General features: G+C 39.7%; 1 long non-coding RNA gene across 2 annotated transcripts in view; it reads right to left on the bottom strand.

The window, feature by feature from the left end:
* Positions 1 to 310: 310 nt before the first annotated feature.
* Positions 311 to 18,910, bottom strand: part of LOC111774101 (uncharacterized) — a 200,721-nt gene continuing 182,121 nt past the window's right edge. For both annotated transcript variants that reach the window (XR_011440455.1, XR_002808944.2), the window contains 3 exons: positions 17,072 to 17,162; positions 12,531 to 12,701; positions 311 to 759 (listed from right to left, as the gene is read on the bottom strand). This is a non-coding gene — a long non-coding RNA (uncharacterized lncRNA). The remainder of the gene's footprint in view (positions 760 to 12,530; positions 12,702 to 17,071; positions 17,163 to 18,910) is intronic.

Raw genomic sequence — 18,910 nt, 5'->3', positions numbered from 1 at the left:
TTGTTCTCGGACGAGCTCCTGGTTCTTGGATCAGCCTTGGCCTGAAAGCTATGCCATCAGCTGCCCTGGTTCTCAGGCCTTGGGATTCGGACTGAATTACATCACTGGCTTTCCTGGGTTTCCAGCTTGCAGATTGTGGGATTTTTTGGCCTCCATAACTGTGTGAGCCAATTCCTGTAATAAATCTCTTCTTCTATCTCCCCTAGTAAGGGGAGAACTCTGACTAATACACCAACAATCTGCCACAGCCAAGGAAGTCAGACCCAAAAGAGACAGATTCCAAAGAAAACTAAGGACTCAAGCCCAGGTGTATCTTACAGCAAAGCCTTTAATCTCAACCACCTCAGCCCAATGTGTGAGAAGAGAGACAGGAGATTGCACCTAACTACCTGTGTGTATGTGTTCCTTGGTCTTAGTGATTTGGGAAATGCCTGTTCCTCTCTGTTCCTCCAGTGTAGTCTTCCAAAGCTGATCCTACTCCAGTACAAACACATCATGAGTTCAGCATTCTTATCAGGAAGAGTGACAAAAAGAAGCCACTGTAAGAGATAGGATAGAACCAAAGTCAAAATACTGGTGGCTTACATAAGAGAGTTTATGCCTTTCTCACACAATAATCTGAGCAAAGGCAGGCCAGGACTGACGAGGAAGCTCCATAATATCAGGGACTCTGTCAGCAATTTGCTATCTTCAACATGTGGCTTCCAGCTTTGGTCCAAGATGACTTCTCTAGTTCCCACTTTCGAGTCTTCACCTCAGCTAGTGGAAAAGAGGAAAGAAAGTGGAAGAAACAACTGGTAGTTACAAAATTCACTTCTCTTCATAATGCACCAGTCATAACTTAGTCATGTGGCCACACTTAGCTGAAAAGGAAGCTGGAAAATGCATATGCCCAGTGGAAACTTCAGGGTTCTATTACTAAAAGGGGATCACTAGCTGTCTCTGCCACAGCCAATGAAAAGAATGAATATTAAATTTGGCCTAACACAGATGTCTCCTGGAGGTTCTGAAGAGGGTGAGCACTGGTACATCAAGGACAGTAAATTTAACTATTCATTTTTCACACAGGCTAAGATTGCTCACCATTCGAACCACACTATTTCACCTCAGAATTTGAATCTTCCACGTTCCTTTGCATATTTACTTTGTATATTCAAAAATTTTTTAAGTTTATATTTAAAAATATCAATTTTATATTTTATAAATGCTGTGATTACAATTTAGTCCTTATTGGGGTCATCAGTAATGATTTATTATTTTTTAAATGAGAAAAATTGTCATTTTCTGCTTATATAAGTCAATTATATATACATTTCAGTTGAAAGAATTGTTAGATGTTCTTAAGATAACAGTTTTTGGCAGACACCTACCAGATATATGGTAACATACAATCAAATAGATATTTTCTCCCATTTCACAATACTTCAACTGAAGAGGCAAAAATTTTCAAAAAGTGTATTGTGTGGATGTGCTCTCATTCTCAAGAATTTAGCCCATATGACTCTGGTTATAGACACTTAAGAACCTCTCTACTAGGAATAGAGAAAAAAAGGTGAAAACCTAATCAGAGTGGGCTTCTGAATCTATAGCTGTGCAACCTGGCGTTTAAAAATAACATTTTCTTAATTAGGGCAGATATGAAATAATCACAGCATGCAAAAGTTCTTGATGTGCTATGCATTTTTTAATTCAGAGATGACATCACTCACCTAACACTACACTAAAGGCACCAGGACCTCATCCAGGCCCATGTCAGGCATTAGCAATCAACCACTGCACTATTTCTAGTCAGCCACTTTCAGCTGAGGAGAATTAATATGGAAAATGAGATCTATTTGTCATCTATATTTTCACGCAAGCCCTTAGTCTAGACTCATTCAACAGATTTAACAGTAGATATTGGAGTTACAGATAAATAGCTATTCCCCTCAGGAGAAAACCAAGAATATGGGCAAATCTGATGTAGTTTGATAAGACCTTAGAGATGAATGTGGGATACTCTGGGAATCCAGAGGCGAGCAGAGTGGAGGGTGGAAGAGACACAGGGAAGATTTCATGGAGGAAGAAGCCATTAAGCTCATATATTCAGAATAAACAACTTCTAACAGAGAAATACAAGTCATGGGTGTGGTTGTTTTCTCTGACCCATGCTACACGGTGAGGGTTATGCGTCATTGCCCGCCTGACACACCTTCTCTTGCAGCTTTGAATGAATCATTCTATATGAGGAGAAACTTCACTATTCACGCTGTCCTCCAGCACTATTGAGGGCAGAGAATTTCCACAGGAGCACATGATAATGACGCCATTTTGAAAGCTCATCAATATAATCATCATTTGAAACAGAACTCAGTGTGGCAGGGTTGGATACTTCCTGAGCCAAGGAAACCCACTGTGGTGAATTCTTCCCTTTCCTTACCATATAAAGTAGCACATGGCCTGTGGGTTCATAGATTCAACGACGAAGCTCTGGTCAGGCACCAGAGGGCGAGAAGAAAGCTGGCTACCTGTGACTATGGTGGCTGCAGTGATCAGAAACCCCACTCTGGCTCCAGAGCTTCCTGGGAAGCTACTGAAGCATTTAGATGGGGGAAGGGAGTGGAATATCGAGGGAGCAGAAACCTGCATGATAAATTAGAGTAATGTTTAAAATAATATTAAATCCTTTTAATAACATAAACTGCAATTTCTTAAGGATGCTCTACCAAACAGCAAAAAAGAAAAACTTTTCCACGGGATAGTTTATTACCCTCATTCTCCCTAAAATCATCACCTTTCAATTCCCATTGTGGCCCTAGTAGAATACATTGGGGTCTGGCTCCTAACTTTGGTCAGGTTGGCCAAACTTGCATGAAGGAGTCATGTACTGGAGCCAAAGCAATTAGAGTCTGTTAAAATGCAAAAGCCCCTGTCCTGGGATCCACTACTCATTAGGCTCTATAACCACATGTAGATAAATAAACTTCTTAGACATCTTTGTCAGGAAAGCAGAGACCAGAAGGAAAGGGATGAGCACAGATGAACTAAGATGGTGGAGTTGGAGAAAAACAAGGACCCAGAGGAAAGGTCTTTTGGAGGGAGGGCAGACAGATCAGAATGTGGCGTTCAAATACAAGCTCTTTCCCAGGGGGCATCAGGAGGGCTCTGCTCTCTGAGGTAGGCGAGACCCTGGTAGTCAAGGAGGCTGACCACGGCAAAGCTGAGAGTTTGCCAAATGCAGACTTAACTAGATACAAGCCTGGCCTCAGCCACTTGGATTTGGTACCCCAGGCATAAGGAGACAGGCCAGGGAGTGTGAAAGAACGATGAAATCAGAGGTGGAGGCATGAGTTCTCATCCCATCTCCCCAGTTACTAGCCAAATGGGCAGGAATGGCTGAGCTTCAATTTCCTCACCTGATCAGGAATTTCCTCATCAAGCTCTATCTACCTTCTAGAATTATCACAAGTGTTCAGCGGCAGGGCACAAGAAAGCTTTTTTGTAAACTATAAAATGAGGTATGGAGGAAGGCATTAATTAACACTAATATCATTCTCCACTATTGCTACTGAAAAGACACCTCAAATGCAAGATGGTGGGTCAACGTATTAATCTTCCCATACTCCATTCAAAAGCAAAATCTGGCACTTAATTTGAGAGACATTTTTCTTTCCTTAATGGAAAGAGAAAGGGAAAAAATGAGGAGGATGGTTCTCTTGCAAGATTTGCCTGTACTCAACTGATTTTAAACCCCAGCTTCAAAAGCAGCAAGCTGTTTCATTTAATCAGCGAGAAAGCATATCCCGCAAAAGGCAGCTGCCTGAAGGGGAAGCTGCTCAGACACCGTTTCCATGGCTGCCTGCTGTAACAATATTTTTTACTGAACTAAGCATTGCTAATTTTAGCCACGGATTATCTGGAAAGCAAGGGAGAAATAGATGAAAGGCAATTTTTACCTGAGCCGCATTGAGCCCCTGAGAACCTTTACCAAGAAAGAGATGCTGCTGGAAAAAGCAACTGCGTAACGCCAATGCCTTGGGAACATTTGACAACTGCTCTCCATCAGCACCTGGATGAAGGGGGGAGGTACCATTCTCCTGATTTAGGAAGAAATTGAAACTCAGTGGTGAAATGATTTGATTCAGATCATTACAGCCTGTATAAGAAAGCTGAGCATCACACTGGAACCTTAATTCCCAGGCTGGCCTCTGGTCCCAGACCATTCCATTAAGGGTACAATATTTGCTTTGAGGGCTCTGCTATTTTGGATGCTGGTTTCAGTAAGCTGCCAACAGAAGGGACTTGAAATAAGGATCTGCAAAAGAAGGACAGGAAGTAATATCTGTAAACAAAGTTACTTTCATTTTGAACAAGACATTAAGGTAAAAACCAGCAATAGACAAACTCTGTCCTGTTCATAAAGAGGCAGATACTGCTTAAATAAGTGATCTTAAATTACCTACAAAGGAGTCAGAGAGAGGCAGATACATTCCTTATGATCTTAGCCTCTGTACCCTGCACAAGCAACGAATCCTCCAGGCAATAATGGATGGTTCAAACTGCATTTGAAAGTGTCCAGAGCCCGGTGTGGGGCGCAGAGGTAATTGTCATGTGATCTCTGAAGGAGGAGGCCATGGGACCTCGGCAATAGCGGCTAGATAGCCAAGTCCACCTCCAGTGGGTACTGTCTAACTGCTTTGGCAGAAAGTAAAGGCAAATGTGTAGGGATTACACTTGTGGCCTGGTAGAAATCCTGGTGGGTTTCCAGGTGCAGGTCCCCCTAGGCTCACACCCTGGGGTCGGTGGCTGCAACTCTGAGGGTGGGATAGTAGGGGATGGCCGTTAGCAAATTTCAGAATGCTCTGCTGTTTTCCCTTTCTTTCTGAATGCTTGTTTCAGATCCTCATTCTTACTAAGGTACAGAAAACCAATAAAAGCAGTATGAGCCCACAGGGAATTTGCTTTTCTCACTAACCTAAGCCAGAAGCTAAAGACGGTTATTGGCAATCAAAGCAGCAGGTGAAGTAAACCTTTTAGAAAAGTCTTCTAAGACGTAGACTGACTTCTGTACCAGGAAATGTGGCAGGCTGTTGGAGGAGATGGACAAAGAGGGACAGTCACAAGCTGTCCCACTCCAGGGATCTCTCATGATCCAGGGAAATTCTGATCTGATTCCTACAAGATTCCACAAGATTCCTTGAGAGTGGAATTAGATTCCACAGAGCATGGGGAATACCTAAATGTAACATCTAGGCAGGCCTTGTCCCAGAAGGGATTTATTCCTAACATGGGAGTCCCAAAGCTCCTTTCTTGTCACAGAGTGCCACATGATGACACAAGTGGGGCTCACAGATTCAGTTCAGAATGTGGTGGAGTCCAAGAAAAAATTTGTTCTGAAGGAAATAATTTCTGACAAGGGTCTTAAAGAATTAACAGTTTAATCTTCGGAAGAGGAAAGAGAAAGTATTCCAGGGAAGAGAACCATCAAAAACCAGGGTATGGGAGAATACTATACAGCTGTATAAAAGAATGAAATCTTGCCATTTACAGTAACATGGATGAACCATGAGGGCATTATGCTAAGGGAAATTAGTCAGACAGAGAAAGACAAATATCATATGATCTCACTTATAAGTGGAATTAAAAAAAAACAGGCTCATAGATACAGAGAACAGATTGGTGAAATGGGGAAAAGGTTACAAACTTTTAGTTATAAAATAAATAAGTCACGGCATGTCATGTGCAGCATGGTGACTATAGTTAACAATACTGTATTGCATATTTGGAAGTTGCCAAGAGAGTAGATCTTGAAAGTTCTCATCACAAGAAAAAGAATCTTTTGTAACTGTATATGGTATGAATGTTAACTAGACTTATACCAGTGACCATTTTGCAACGTATGCAAATATCAAATCTGTAGGGACCCTTAAATTTTTCTCCCAGATGACTGGAAGATCTCCAGGTATGAGATAGCTGGATCATACAGCGCATGGTGTGCCTTGCAGAGGAACTTGGATAATAACCTATGGGTAACGGGAGCCAATGGGAGTTGTCAGCAAAGGGCTAGCATGGTTGTTTTTCATATTAGAGAGAAAACTCTAGCTGGTGTGAAGGCTGGATTTTATGGAGCAAAACTGGGAGCAAGTCACCATTGCAGACATCTTTTCAAGTCTCATTGTTTCCTTTACTGTTTTTTTTATCGATTTAGCTTTTGTTATATTAACACTTACATAAAATTTTTAGATTAAATGGGAAAATGATTACTATAATATGCCAGCAAATTAAAAAGCATGATAAAAAGCTGCAAATACAGGTTGGTCTCAACAATGTAAATATGCAAAGAAAAGTTACTGGAAGGAAATGTATCAAACTTTAATTGGGGGCTAAGAATTTATCTTAAGAAAAAGTCAGAGCTGGATAAAGTGGGATATGTTTAAGAATGTTCACTTTTATTTTATTTACAAATGAGAAAATAGAAGCTAATTAACTATTTATTAATAAATGAAGGTCAAGAAAATTATAGTAAATCTAAAATATACCTACAAATATTTTACTGTCGATTAATAATGTGAAAATATACAATAAATATAGATAAATGCAAAAGGAAGCTTCTAAAGAATTGTAGAGCATGATCCCAAATTTGTATATTGATATACATGTGTGTGTGAGTGTGTATGTGTGTGTTGCAGTGGGGAGTAATTACATATTATTGTAATTAAGAACATAAGCTTAAGAGTCACATACAGTAGCTATGTATCATTGGGCAAGTTTCTTAACCCTTCTGTACCTCAGTTTCTTCATTCATAAACTGAGGATAATAACAGTATCTTCTTCAAAGGGTTATTGTAAGAATTAAATAATATGTATAAAGTAGATAAGCAATACTTAGCATATGTATTATGTTAGCGATTACTGTTATTAGTTATGCAACAAAAATATTAGAAAAAAATGCATTCTAAAATATCTTCAACATTCAGTCTCCAGGCTATTGGTTTTGAGTGATTTGTATGCATTTTGTTTTGTCTTATAAATATTCCATAAGAGTACGTGTTAATTAAATATTCAGGGAAGAAAAAAAATAAAGTGGTCCAAAGGGTTAATGCTCCTAATCCTGAGCTCAGATCTTTTAATAAAAAAGACTCCTAAACTAGAAATCCAGATGCTGGTTGGAAGTCCCACCTTTAAGACGTTCCATGAGCGTGAACTTTGGCTGCCCATAGAACCTCTCTGAGTCTGAGCTTTTGTACCCATTGAATGTGAATACCTATATCTCTTCTAACTATCTTACAGAATTGCTGGCAGATACAAGATAATGAATGTGAGAGTTCACTGTGAGCTATAAAACCCAGTACTCATGCAAGAATTTCTTAATAAAGCAATTCCCTCACTGACTCTATTTCTTATTTCTCCATCTGCAAATTGCAAATCTACTCAATGCAGGGGATTGAGCTTATTGATTAGGTAATTACTGTAGAGTTTGCAGCCTTTGAAAGCTGTTTAGGACGCACAATAATTTTGCAAATTTTGCTCTTGATTACCCAGGGAAAGTCTGTGTCGTTTGAGGTTATCCATGCCATTTGCTTCTCTTCCCTGTTGTCTGCCTCTGCTCATTTTATTTCTTATTAGCAACTGGCTGTGAGGTAAGGAGGATCATATAAAAGGGGATGAAACACAAGCCATAAAATAACACAACTTTTTAGTAAAAATAGCATCAGTGAGGGAAGATGCTGGAACTTGCTGTGTTTTTAGAAGGAGATCCAGTTTACTTGTGACTTTTATCACTTCCTTGATATAATACCTGAGCAAAGTGTATGTACCCTTCCCACACACTGAGAGATGAGGTCTTGCTGCTTAAGGCTCAAGAAACTCATTAGTGTTAAGAAAGGGGCCTGTATTTTCAAATTTGGTTATACTTCTCATTGCTATGCTTTGGGTTGAAAAAGTCTTCTCCCAGAAGAGTGAAAATACCCTGAATGCATTCCAGCACTCATTTCTATATCATACCTGTGATCTTATAAGCCTAGTCTGAGTCACATAACCAGCCTTCCATGACAGAAGGCTCTTCCCATATCTGACTCTAGGCTTTACCTCTGAAGGTAGATTGACATTTCCCATCTCAAGATGGAGATAGAAAAGACCCGTTCTCTATGGTGATCCCTTCTGGGGCTCATGCTGCATGGAGGTACTTCTCAAGGTGGTCTCAACCACTCAGAAATTTGTGAGATTTGGGGCACGAAACCCCAAACTAAATCCAATCCAGCTAATGACCTTTAGAGAGAGAGAGCTTTGCATCCAGAAATATAAGAATGTGATGTCACAGTAGAACAGCATGATGATAGTCCAGGCTATATTAATCAGGTCTCTAGATCCAAGTAACAAAAAGCCAACTCATATTCGCTTAAGGAAAATATGAGCTCATTGAAGGAACAGCAGAGGATGACTTGTACATCCTCAGGGCCTTCTCCCTTTTTCACATCTCCTTTATTGACTCCATTCTCTTAGACTGGCTGTCCTTACAATCCACGGCAACACACATCACCAGACTCATCTTTCAAGCCTCATACCCAGAGGAGAGATCTCTTGCCTCTCTGAAGGGGTAGTTCCTTTTGAGGGGGGGTGCATCTGTGGGTCAGGGTGGCTGTTGGCCTTCAAAGAAGTATGACTTTAAGATGTGACTTATTTTTCTCAGGATTTTCCTAATGGCTATGTAACACAGGTGTGTGATACACAGGTAAATAGGCACATATAAATGATTAAATAACAAAAATTTAGCAAGGCAGCAAGAGAAGAGACTTGAGCCTCACTTGCTGCCCATGAGGGACTGGGAAAAATTTTGATAGTGAGACGCAGAACTCTATCTGCCTCTCCAATTTCCTAGTGATAGAGGAACAGCAAATAACTCCAGAAACATACTAAAGTTCTATCTGATGAGTATCTCTGCTTGTTTCATATGTGTATTTTAAATTTTAAATTAACCATTTTAGAAAAATTCTTCCATTCTTCACTAATTCTGATGTTGAATGTATAAAGGTGTAATTTAAATAAACTCCTTCAGGAAAGGTACCTCTACCAGGTGAATATAGCTAATATTTAAATTTCTGCACTCATAGAATACAGTGTGAATGGCACCTGGAGATGTACAACATGGCAACCACGTGTGTGTGTGAGTGTGTGTGTGTGTGTGTGCAGGTGTGGTAGAAACTGTAAGTTACCTGCCAATATCCATTCTACCTTTCTTCCTTACTAATAGAATGCTGCTTTTTATTCTGGGTTATAGAATGCCCAGCAAAAGTGTTGTTTCCCTGGGGGCTTGGTGTCAAAGGGCTATAAGCAGAAGTTGTTGGTGGAGCATTTAAGAAAATTCCTTTACCCTCCCTCCCTTCTTCTTTCCTGCTGCCTATAGTATAGACATAATAGCTGGAGCTCCAGTAGGCAATCTGGATGGCTAAGAGACATGGGAAAGATGGCAGAGAAGACAGAAAGAATTTGGGTCTTGAAGATGAGGGAATGGAATGACCATACCCGCCCTAGACCATCTACCTCCAAGACTTTATTTATTTATTAGTGAAATATGCTTTTTTATGCAAAGCAACTGATAGTCTGGATTTTCTCATTTATGTAGCCAGTTAAACAGCATACCTTCTAGAACAGATATTGGGTAGGACCTATTACATTTGGATGGACAGTCAATACAGGTCAGGAAGGTATAGATAAGTGCTAAATTCTTTGGGATTTCTAGAAGATTTATGTGACAAGCCTTCCAGACATGAATGATATCCTAGCTTTCTCCAAATTTAGGCATAGATAGAAGGCAAAAATAGAACTCAGGTATTCTGGCCACTGCCTTCTCTCCTATCTCCACACCCAGGTATAAAAACAGGTTGTCCTATAAGATCAGAAAAGTGTCTGCTGGAGCTTCCCAACACAGTATTAGCCCAGGAACTATAGGGTCTGTGTTAAGTATGGGACAGTAGGAATAAAAACGTGTGTGCTTGAAGCCAAGTATACCTGAGTTCAAACTTTCATTCTTCCACTCACCAACTGTATGGCTTTGGACAAGTTATTCAATTCTCTGGGACATTTTCCACATCTGAACATGGAAATAATAAAATCTTTTGTTGGGGTTTGAAGTTGCTAAAAATCCTAGACTTTACGAACATTTGGGGTGAGACGTTGGACTGCTGTGCAGACGCTAACTGAGCCAGTAGCACGGAGAACCATGACAAGCCCTCCGTTATTGAGTACACTGAGTCCCCAGAGCCAGTCAGAGAGAAGTTAGAAGCCAAAGGTTCTGAGGCTACTTTTGTACTAAACTCTAAACATGTAAACTCAATACAATGGAAAAACCCAGACCAATAGACATCAGGCTCTAGTCTGACCACAAATTGGTCAGAACACTCTTCTCCCATGGAGAGAAATCAGTGAGAGATAGAAGGAAGGACTTACACTGCTTTCCCAACCTTCTGAGAATTCTGAGAGGTCAAAAGTTCGTATTTTATGGGCTGAGGCAGAAAAGCAAGAAGAGCTAAAAGTTTGCCATACATCTGGCTTTCGGGGTTGGAATGAGGATTAGATTATATAACAAGTATATTTTCTAAAAATCCATGCATTCTTATAACACAGAAATCCTGAAAAGCAATTTAACTGTAGGAAACACAGAACAATACATCATTGTCTTCTGGGTTCTGCCCTCATTTGACTCACTTTCATCCGGGAAATACCACCTGCCCTCCTGCTATCCTCATTTCACCTTCAAAGCTGAATGGAGGTAAAAGAAATATAGAGAAAGGCAGGGGAGGTGAGAAGAATGGGAAGGCTGCAGGCCGGCTTCCTTCCAGTTCATTCCTTAATCTCCTGTGCGGATGCTCATGGTTGGGAAGCAAAAAAAGCAGTGAAGGCCACTGCTCTACTTCAATCTCCAATCTTATATTAGAAAAGCTTTCAGAGGGAAAAAAGAAAGACTTAAATAAAATCCCTTGCCCAGAAGAGTTGCATTGAAGCTTGAAAATGGAACTGGTGGCTAGTGATATATTTGGGGTTATAGCAAAAGTCCTGAGATACAAACTCATTCATTTCATCTTCCAGTTTCTCACATTCATTTAAATGGCTCAGGGCGAATATCTGCAAATTCTCATGGAAAAAAGTTATATTCTAAAGTACACGCGGGTCAAGGTTATCAAACTAACATTCTTTTTCAAGGGAGGATGATGAAGCATTCCAGTTTTAAAGTGAAAATGAGATCAAAATATTTGGAGAACAAAGTATAATTACATTCCTGAATAACCAAATAGGCCGTTAAAAATATTTGAGACTAACAAATATCCTAAATCCAAGCTGATCTGAGGAACTAATCAACATAAGACAATACAGGGAGCTTTGGTTGAGAACATCAACAACTAATAGGATTTGAAATGTAAATACCAGAGATTTTTGAATATTGCTTGATTTGTTTGTTTTGTAGTAAGAACAAAAAGTACAGCTTCTAATTTATCTAGTACTCCTAATTTGTTTGGTGCCTACCACAGATCAGGCACTATAGTAAGTACTGAGGACCACATCTAGCCTCTTTATCTTCATCTGCAGCTAGAGAGGGAAAGCAAGATGTGGGATTCTGAAGAGGTACAAGCATGAAGTGGCCAGATTATCCATGCAGGTCTTACACACAACCCCTGAGAGAGGGCACCCGCCCAGGAAGTGTAGGCAGTGGCCTTCAGACAATAACAAAAGTAACAACAACAAAACGTGGGGCTGGGGGAACACTGTGCATTCAAGAGCCTGAGATAGCAGGAGTGGGGAAACTATGGCCTCTGGAGTTGATCTTGGCCTCAAAATAATTTTAATTCTTATGTAGAACAATTAAAAATATGGAATTTGTAAATGAAAAGAGAAATGATTATTTTTGAAGTGGTATATACATACAATGGAATATTATTCAGCCTTAAAAAGGAAGGAGATCCTTCCATTTACAACAAGTGGATCAACTTAGAGGACATCATGCTAGGTGAAATAAGACAGTCACAGAAGGACAAATACTGCACAGTTCCACTTACATGAGGTATCTAAAATGCTCAGACTCATAGACGTGGAGAACCGAGTGCTGGCTGCCAGAACTGGAGGGAGGGAGAAATGGTGACTTATTCAATAGGTATTAACGTTTCAGTTATGCAAGATGAATAAGTTCTAGAAAACTACTGTGCACCATAATGTCTATGGTTAACAATATGGCACTGTGTACATTAAAATACATTAAGAGGGCTAGATCTCATGAGAAGTGTTCTTAACACACACACTCAAAAGAACACAAGAAAATTTTTGGAGTTGATGGATACCTTTAGTACCTTGATGGTGGTGATGGTATCATGGGTGGATGCATATATCCAAATTCATCAAGATGTATACATTAAATGTGTGCAAATTTTTGTATATCAATTATATCTCAATAAAGCTTTTAAAAACACTGGAAAAAATTATTTTTGTCCCTGAAAAGGGACAATTTCCAAGTAGTGGAGAGTTCATTGGTGTACTGAAGGGTGGTTACAGGAGATGCTCACCTGCTCTAATGCTTTCAGGCCAGGTGAAGAGGAAAGTCTATCAAAGGCCTCCAGGCTGTTGTCTCTCTCTGTAGGTTTCCAGATTTCTGCTTCTCTTCTTTACTGTGGACTTGCCTCTGTAGATCTCCCTTTGCGTCCTTCTGTCTGTATTCTCTTTCCCCAAGTATCTGTCTATATTTGTTATACACAAGTAGAGACGTAAATACACACATGCATGTATATATATATTCATTTTTTTCTCTGCTTTATTCCCTTTCTTTTTCTTCTTTAATTTTCTGTGATATAGAATAGAAAAATATGTATGTATACAAGAAATTTTGTATTTCTTGAATAGCATTGTTTCTTGAATATCCTGTATTTCATATTTCTTGAATCATTTTTTAAAAATTTAAAGAAGATAAATGAAATTGTTTAAATTTCTCTGTAATTAAAAACAACAACAAAAAACCCCCAGAGTTGTCACCTATTTAGCATCTGGTTGATTGCATGTGTGCATGCACTTGCACGTGCACCTGTATGTATATACGTGTGATGGGGCAGATAAGGATTAAAGTTAGGGCAAAGGCCTAGGGCAGAAAACACAATCCCCATTTCCATTTAAGAAGAAAGAAGCAGTCCATCTCTCACCCATCCCTTCCAGCCCCAAAGAAAGAATAGAAAAGTCAAGAAAGAAGATGATAGTTACAAGACTACAGACTGCAGCATCTTATTGATACATTATATTAACTCTTTCTTACTTAGAGTCAGCTCTAATGTTTTGCTTGCTTTCTCTCCAGAAGGAGAAAAAAAAAAAATCCCCCTGTCAGCTTTATAAACTAGGAATTAACAGGTTTTTTTGAAATATTTATTCAGAATTAATTAGTGGATATTGCACATTTAAAGAAGATGTGATTGGATTCTGGCGAGTTCACTTGCTCTCTCTTTCAACATTTAAAAATAAACATAAGAATAACTAGAAGGGTGTGGACATAGATTATCAGCAATAGTCTTTTTTTCTCTAGATATTGGAAATACTTATTACAAAGTTTTAGTGAAATATAACCTAAGCTGCATTTTAATTAAAACTTCAATGTTTTCTTTCTTAGGATAGCATCTGGAGAACAATCTGGCTTCATTTCCCACAATAAAATGCCTGTTATGGATTGACCAAAATACACCTCACAATCATTAGAAAGAATAGCGAAGTTATCAGCACCCAAAGTTGCCTGCGGTCATCAAATGAAGGAGTTATTTTTAGTGGAATCATCCACATCAACTATTGAAATGAGACTATATCTACATGACATAAATGAAGCTTTTCTGGTCCATTTTGACAAAACCTTCAATGGTAATTGATATAACTGCCTGTCAGAATCCTGATTTTGGTTGTAAACAGAATGGACCAGATCAGGGGGCCCAGGACTAAGAGTCTGCACTGCCACACGGCATGCCACTTCCCTATCTAAAATTGTTCGAGACTTTTCCATTGCTATTAGGGTAGAGATCAGACTTCTTACCTGTATGATCTGGGCCCCAACCAGCTTGTTCTCTCACCACTCAGCTTCTCAAGATTGTTTCAACTTCTCAAATTTGCCATGTTCTCTTTCTCTCATCCCCTGGTCTTCAACTAATCTAGTTTTTCTGCCTGATATAATCTCCTTACCCTTTCTTTCCCCGTTGTCTGGCTTAACTTTCTTGTGTCGGTTTAAATGTCACTTCCTCCAGGATGTCTCCTCTTATCTCCACAGTTCGTGTCAGTCTTTCCCCAAATGCTTCCACAGCACCCAACATTCCCCTACTACAGCATTTCCACATTGTTGTAATTGACCCTCTCCTTATCTGCATACCTCACTAGATGAGAAGCACTGTGAAGATGATGTCCTCTGTCTTGCACACCATTGTGTCCAAAGTGCCTACCATAGGTGCCCAATGAGTATTTTTTGAATGAACAAATTTCAGATCATGTGAGGTGGTACCAGTATTAGAGAAGCAGAAAAAAAATGGACAGGTGGAGTGTTTAGGAAGACTGAGCAAAGGGTTCTAGTCCAAAGCAGAGCATATATTAGGTAGAGTTATCAGTAATGCCAGCTAAGGGCTGCAGGTAGGCATCCCCAAGACTAGCGAAGGCTGCATGCAGGGGTCTAGCTTTGGGTTTCAGCTACCAAGTATGGGGATTAGCACTCAGAACCCTGAGCCTTATGTTTAGGAAGATTTTCCAACGCAAGGGAGAAGCCCAGTCCCAAAGGAACCTGGATGGGTCAAGATACAAAGTAGAGATCCAATTACTGGAATCAGTGTATAATACAAAAAGTTTGGGCATCAAGAACAAGGTGAGAACACATCCATTAGGCCTGCAACAAAGGTCAGAGATGGGGCCAGACCAAATGAAAGATGTAGAACCTAGGAATTCTTGGATTTCCTAAAACTCAGGAAAATAATTGGTTCCAGAGCCTAGAGAAAAGCTCTGCCCGCAGATGAAGGCTAAAGGGCTCCTGATATGGTAATCTGAGAGATCTGAGCACAAGGACCAAAGAAGTCATTACATTTGTCAGGCACTGTAATCATTAGAAGGCCAAACTGATTGGCTGACTAGGCTGCATCTAGTGGTTACTTTGCATAGACTATGCATTGGGCAATCCATTTGGAAGCTGGAGAAGGAGGCAAGGCAAGAGCAGACTCCCAAGTCAGAAGTGCGCATCGCTTTTATTTATTGTTCCCCTGGAGGGTTGTCTACTTACCCTAAGAGCAAGTTGTTGGCAAAGAACTTTTGTCCTTCTTAGGCCTATATGTTGGTGCTGTTCTCAAATAACATTCTTTAAGTACATGCCATGTCTGACTCTGTCTGAGTCACCACACTGTTAGGGGAGGTACTGGTCTGAGAGTGTCAGTGGAGTAGAACTCATTCATGATATTTCGCTAGATGCCATTCTGGTGTTTACCACTTCTGTCAAGCCTCCAAGTCATAGCCCCTGTGACAAAGCTCCATGGATAAGGGAGAAAGGAATCATTTTAACTCAGACCAATGAGAAACGATCTCAACCTTAAGACAAAATAGGCCATACAACCAAAAATGCAGTCAAACGTAATAGAATTAGGGAATTTATCATGATAACCTTATGGAGAATTTTGTCTAGAAATTAATACTTCCGAACATTGGAATTAGATCCCGTTCAAACTTCACAAATTTTTCCTTAAAGTTGACATATTTTCCTTTCAACATAAAAATGGGGAGGGGGCTCACTAGGAGCGAATGCCAGTGCATTCTGAGAGACTGGGGCAGGAAAAGAGTTACTCGCTTTAAGAACTCCAAAAGGATTTTCTGCTAGATGTTCCACAATTTGACTGTAAGCCACAGCTTTTTATGTTGAATGTTGATGTTCTGCCTCTACCAGCAGCTGGGAGACGAGGCAGATGTTTTTTAAAAAGGAAGCCGAAAAAGGCTATATAGAGAAAGAGGTCAGTGATTTTTTTGTTTTGTTTTGTTTTGTTTTGCTTGGTAACAGTCTTCTTCATTCTATTGAAATATCTCCCTATTTCAATAAACCCTGAGCCTGCTCAGAATACAGTCTGCATTTTACTCATCTCCTTATGTCATTATTGTAGCCCAGAGAGCAGGTATCCAATAAATATTTTTGGAACAATTGAATGAATGAATGAATGAATCAGTGTGTAAATGACAATTCCCCTTGAAGCACTGTGTCAGGAAGCGATTCTTCCCTTTCCTAAACCAGAAGGAAAAGATAAATGAGCCGAGCCAGCATGCTGAAAGCAGAGCAACTCAGAAACAGGTCAACCGAGAGGAGCATGAGGCTGAGCAGACTAGAGAGAGGCTAACGGGCCGTGATGGAAGAGTGTTCTCCACAATGCCTTCCCAAATGCCCTCAGTCTCCTCTTTACACTCCCTCTGAACCCTCCTCTGCACTTATGATAGCCCTATCTCAATGGGAGTAGACGTATCGGTCCTTTGGAGACGGGGAAGTGAGAACGGAGATCTATGCCGCTTCCTGAGACTGAGGCTGTACCTATGCCCAGCACACTGCTGTGTGTATATTATCTCTTCGAATCTTCAAACTATCATAAGAAATAGATATTAGCACTCTGACCTTTGGGCAGGTGGAGGAAGCTAAGGTATAGAGCGGTTAGGTGACATCCGCAAAGTTACACCACTAACCAGTGGGCATTCTGATTCCAGAGTCCCCACCTTTAGCCACAGAGAAACACAGCTGTCTTCACAGTTTTGCCTCATCTCAGAATCATGACCTCATCACTTTGTTGCCAGAAAGGAGAAACATATCTTTTGAATGGATGGCCCTTTAGAAAACTAATTCCAATTGTTCCACCGAACTCTCCTGCTATTCTGAAAGCATGTAAGTTCAAGTGCACGGGGCAGAGGTAGGGCAATGAGAATCTGGTTGAGATCTCGAAGAATTTTCAAGCCAGCCAGAGCTGAACTAACAGGCTTGTCAAAGCGAGGGAAAGCTGAGCTGGGGGAAGGCAGGGAGCCTGCCAGCCACTGAGGGCCTTTGCTCTTTCGCCTTCCTCATCTTTTCACTGTCACAAACCTTCTTGCAGGCAGTCATTTCTAACTCCAGTGTCCTCCCATTTGTCACAAGGTCTCCATCCGCCTGACAATAATGAGCAATTTGCTCTAATCTGTGAATAGAAATTGGAATTTAATTCATTTTAGTGGCATTTCAAGGAGAGAGATGCTTAAACAAGCTATTTGTGTCCTCTACATTGCTATTGAAGGTTAATCGCTACCTAATATGCATACTTGAGCTCCAAACTACGTTCTTGAGAAAATGGAATAATTAAACCACAAGTGGCAATTACTTGTATTTTAGCAGGCTTCTTGCTGTAGCAATATTATTAAGTAATATCTTTTCTAAGTTAGCATCCAGCTCTCAAATTTCGATTTTCAAGTGTGTGTGCTATCTATTAATTTCTGTTAATTTTCTTCAGTGTTGAAAATGGAAAGAGGTTGTCATCTGACTGAAATCTGAAGCTGGTGTTTATTACTATGGCTTATTCTCCCAATAAGCCTCTTGCTTCAGAAATTTGTCTGCACTTGAACACATTCCAAACAGATAAACACTGCCTTATTAGAAATATTTCTCAATTTATTTTGGAAATACGTCTCTGATTCCTCCATGGAGAGTGAATGCTTTACAGTCACTTAAAATTCTGTTTTTAAAGAATATTTGTTGACATGGGGAAATGTTCATAATATATTACAGGTGGAAAAATATGTTAAATTTTAGGTACAGTATAAGCATCATTTAAAAAAATAATTCTATATGTGCACAGATATACACATAGGAAAAATGATTAGAAAGAAATATGCCAGATATCTCTGGATGGTGGCTTTTGAGTAGTTTTAATTTCTTTCTTTTTAACTTTTTTTGTATTTTCTGTTTTTTTGGATTAGATACATATTACATTGAAACTTTCTTATGTTTATTAATATTTTATAGAATACAAGAAGTGTCTTATTTACAACTCAAACTCTATGGATAGAGCTGAATTACCCTTAAGATGTCTTACCATTTCAGTCTACTCCCCAGAGATCAACATTATTACATTATTTTGATAGTAGCTTGATTTCGTAACAGGGGCACTATGGACATTTTGGGCAGTATAACTCTTTTTGGGGGTGGGGAGGTATGCTGTTCTTTATACTGTAGGATATTTCATAGCATCCTTGGCCTCTATCCTCTAGATGCCAGTAGCACCCACAACCAAACATGTCTCCATACTTTGTCAAATGTCCTCTGGGGAACAAAATCACCCCCGAGTTGAGAACCATTAGTATATATCTTCCTAGGCCTTTTTTCTCCACATTGGCTCACAAATACAGTCATATAGAAATATACAACTAAAATATAAATGACATTATTCTATGCATATGTACAATTTGCTTTTTTAAAATTCAGTGTTATGTCTTAGTGGCCTTTATAAGTTAATCCATATAAATCTCACATATATTAATCAGAAAACAAAAGAAATGTAATAAAAGCAAAGAAGAAATGCATGCAATCATAATCCAGACAAAGTCCTTTGGAAAACCATCACTCTACATAAACATGGTACAGAAGGTGACTCAGGCATGTTCCACCCTCTGATGAAAGGAAGACCCCCTTGAAAACCTCTGTGGCTGAGAACCAAATTAAAAGAAAAGACTGAAATTATAGGATGCCCTATCTAGGTAGAATTGGGGGGAGGGGAGGAAGGATGTGACCCTTGGATTCCAGGCTCAGCAGTGTGCCAGAACCTAGAACAAAGCCAGTCAAAGGATCCCCCGCATGTATGTCTTCTCACTGGTTGCTGTAATCCAACATCACCCAATTCCTTTGTCCACTTTTCTCTAGCTAAACCGACCAGTACAAACCTCCTTTGTTGAT

The sequence above is a fragment of the Equus caballus genome, chromosome 7 (assembly GCF_041296265.1).
Source record: "Equus caballus isolate H_3958 breed thoroughbred chromosome 7, TB-T2T, whole genome shotgun sequence".
NCBI classification, from domain to species: Eukaryota; Metazoa; Chordata; class Mammalia; order Perissodactyla; family Equidae; genus Equus; species Equus caballus.
This window is presented reverse-complemented; position numbering and strand designations above follow the sequence as displayed.